This window comes from Choristoneura fumiferana, chromosome 17 (assembly GCF_025370935.1).
Source record: "Choristoneura fumiferana chromosome 17, NRCan_CFum_1, whole genome shotgun sequence".
Lineage (NCBI taxonomy): Eukaryota > Metazoa > Arthropoda > Insecta > Lepidoptera > Tortricidae > Choristoneura > Choristoneura fumiferana.
The window spans coordinates 10062854-10066615 of record NC_133488.1 but is presented as its reverse complement, the minus strand read 5'-3'; the positions used below and the strand labels follow the sequence as shown (position 1 = coordinate 10066615).

The 3762-nt window shown below is 37.4% G+C and overlaps 1 pseudogene; it reads right to left on the bottom strand.

The window, feature by feature from the left end:
* Positions 1-330: 330 nt before the first annotated feature.
* On the bottom strand, positions 331-3138 carry LOC141437170 (uncharacterized; annotated as a pseudogene).
* Between the last annotated feature and the right edge of the window lie 624 nt (positions 3139-3762).

Sequence of the window (3762 nt, the reverse complement as noted above, 5' to 3'; positions counted from 1 at the left end):
ATATGCGACTAATATGCTTAGGAGATAGTCTATAAAAAATGAGCTTGTAACTATGACAAAAAATTATAATCGATGAATTTTAAGCAGAGAAAACATGTACAAACTCGTGGTTTTAAATAGTTGTCCAGGGAACGTAACCATGGTAACGAGGTACAAGAATAAGTTGATGGACCCTTTTCCAAATATTTTTTTCTACTATTGAAAAAATATTGGCTTATATAATATAGTGGGATATTATAGTACAAAGGATTCCTGCCTGTGTCTTAAATATTCTTAGCCAACCAATAATAGTAACTATTTGTATCTATAATTAATATGAGACATAAATATTGATGACAGCATATAATCCTTCAGACGTAAACATAGTGAATAAGAAAGCAAACATTTCAAATGTTTAAGTGATAAATGTCTTGCAAATTTTTAAACCAACCCGAAATACAAGAAAAACAACAAAACATGATTTAAACAAAAAACCTCTGTTCAATAAACTTAAACAATACTGGTCTTACTTACAATAAAGTTAGATTTTTGTGTGTAAGGCCATACTTTAATTAAAAATGTTTATGTCAGCGCATTATTTTGCTTTAATACTTGATGTAGTTAACGAACAAGTTGTTTTATCTATGAACATATTAAATAATATAATTAAAATTTAATTTTAAAGACAGATGATGAGAATAAGCTCACCGCAACCGCATTTACAGAAGACATTTAAATTAAACTACTGTTATGTCCACACACTTCATACGCTCGCTATTTTCACTCTTCAATAATGAACTGTTTACATTGTATCTTAAAACTGTATTGTCAAGCATTTTATATACATTTAGATATGTTATTTGGGTACACAGTTCTATCCAATAATCAAAATAAAATTAATTAGAAATTTCATCAGTTTCAGGAAAAAACTTATTTAACATAATTTCTTAAACATTTATATTGCACAATTAATTACCTAGTTGCAGATAATTAATTTTAATGAACACGGCATTTTAGTTTCAATATTATTTACATTTAGCCCCAAAGGAAAGAACACTATGGTCTTAATTTAAATGTAATTTCATAAATGTCCGAAGCCAGTATCTGTTTTTTATTGTTACAATGATTAAATTTTTTAAAAGCACAGTTTCATGATCGTTATTTTCTTAAGATCCGCCAAATATTAGAGGCACTTTTGCCAAATCAGTCTTCTTCATAATTATACACAAGAAACACATTTATTTAGTTATTATAAATTGCTTTCCACTATACAGTTGTTTCTATAAGATCCGGAGAGGGTCAACAGAAATTGTCCTTAAGATCAGGATAGCCTAGATCGGGCATGGCCCTTCTGGAGCCGTTGCCCCGAGAGCTGTCGCGCGTGCCTCGCCCGGCGCGACCTAAACTAGCGTACCTTGTATCTGCGAGCTTATCCCTTTGTGCTACCTCGTCGTAATACCTCGCGTCGTTCAGACCCGCGCAATACTTTTGACTTAAGCTGTATTTGTCTATAGTGGCGTATTTTTGCACAGTTGCGTATTGGCGAGTGCCTTCTGGCACACCGTTTGTTTTTGCTCGATCGTAGGGTCTTTCTTCCGGTGGTAAAGCGTCGTCTAACCTAGCTTTGAACTCTTTGTCTTTTCTTCGTCTCCTTCGGCATGCACAAAGGGCTACTGTGATAGCACACAGGAGTAGACCGACACCAGCCGCCGCCGCTACGTATGGGGTGGCAGAGTTATACGGAAGGAACAGTTCGAATCATCTTCATCGTAGCCGGATGGACAGTGTGGGCTTCCATCACACCACAAAGACAGTGGAATGCATGCGTTGAGTTCAGGACAGCTACAAAAAAGTAAAAACAAAATATTGATGACAACTTCCAATAGATTAAAATGAACTATTTGTAAATAAACGAATATTAAACATTAAAACTTACTTGTATCGACATTCCAACGAAACAGAGTGAGGCATGACATTAGAATCCGGATCATGTTCGAACAAAGGTTGCTTCATTACCTCTATCCATTTAATCGAATAATCCGCTGGCTCATGTTGCAGAAAATCAATAACATAGCTTCGGGCGTGTTGTTTTAAAGAAGTTTCCAAAGGTGTTTGAGTTGAGTTCCATCCAGGCGAAAATAATTCTATAAAGTTTGGTCCATCGGACATATCTCGTGAGGCTGAGATGTATCTCGGGCCTCATAAATAAAAAGTCTATTAGGAGTACGGCAAAACGATGTCGCTGGCGTGACTTCAAACCCAGGCACTTTAAGGTATAAGTACCTGCCTTGTACTGGGGTGACTTCATCTCCGCCGGGCTCAATAAGCCACGGTCTATGAACACATGCTACTTCTGCTCTGACACTTTCTGATATAACATGTCTGTCCCCAACTATTTCTGGGGCTGATGGCGTCTGTCTTTTGTCAAATAACCTGATCTCTCCACTGCTGCCTCTTAATCTTCTCTCTCCCCAGCCAGTAGAACAGACAGTTTCATCACCTGGTCCGCTAGGAACAAACTTATATTCGCCGTCAAACGTGAAATCATCATAATCTTCAGTTATGTTCATCATAGTGACAGTGAAATTAATTTCTACTACTGGAGCGGTCAAAGTATGTATAGTCAGAGGTTCGGATCGATTTGTGCACAGACAATCCCTTTGAATAGGCACTCCTTCCCAAGGATACTCGGTAATAATAATCTGTGCGAAGCCTTCACCCCCAATTGTTCTTTTCGCAGGCCTATCACATTTCCAGCGGCCAGTTCGGGAGTCTTTGTATGAACTACAATGTTTGTTTCCAAAGAAACTACTTGTGAACGTTAATTGGATTCTTTCTTTTTGTTTTGCTTCAAATCTGCAAATAAATATAATCATAATAATATTGTTTCAATAAGTAAAATTATATTTTAGCTGTATCGAGAAATCATTAACCGTACCGTAAGATACAAGTGAGATTCTGTGCGCCCCCGCGACCATAATAGAAAATAGCTCTCGGGGATTGAAATCTTCCTGAATACGTCTGAGCCGATTTGAAAATTCTGTCGCAGGCGGACTGGGAATCGACTAGCGGTTGTCCTTGCTCGCTCACGTCTACGAATTCGTAGCGAAGTAAGAACGAGACGGGGTATAATGCTGAACCTTGACGGAGTTCCTGTGGGAAAAGATATGATTAGGTACTTCGCTCGACAGCAAAGCATAATGTAATTCAATGAGAAAGTGCTCGATACATGATATGCAAATGGTTGCCTCAAGTTACGAAACATTTGTAAAGGATGACGGTATCAGAATTACCAAGGTCGATTTTAACACTACTCCCGGCCGGCGACGCGGTGTAGTAAAACTTCAAATATTTAGTTAAGGAACTTGCCTCAGTCCTTCCTCTGTTGAATTTAATATTGAATAATAAAGCAGTTCTCAACTTGTGACTTGAACAACTTGCTTAAGCCCAGGTTTCCTACATTAACTCGGGCTTTGCTGCGCTCGTAGTGCACTCTCGCAGCATACAAATGTTGGTATTTTTATTTGATTATTTTTAGAGCTATGCAGACCACTCATGTGATTATAACATGGGATTTCTGTTCATATTAATGAAAGCGTAACAAATCGTTTCGACCTCTGCAGCCCTGTGCAGCCAATTAAAACGCCTTTCGTTCTAATTTGTTCAGTGATTCCGAAACATAAACTTGAGTATAAGATTTAAAAAATCTACCTATAGTGACTTTCATAATTCAACTGGCTCTTAATTCAGCCATATACTCGTAGCTAGCTGTTATACTTAAAA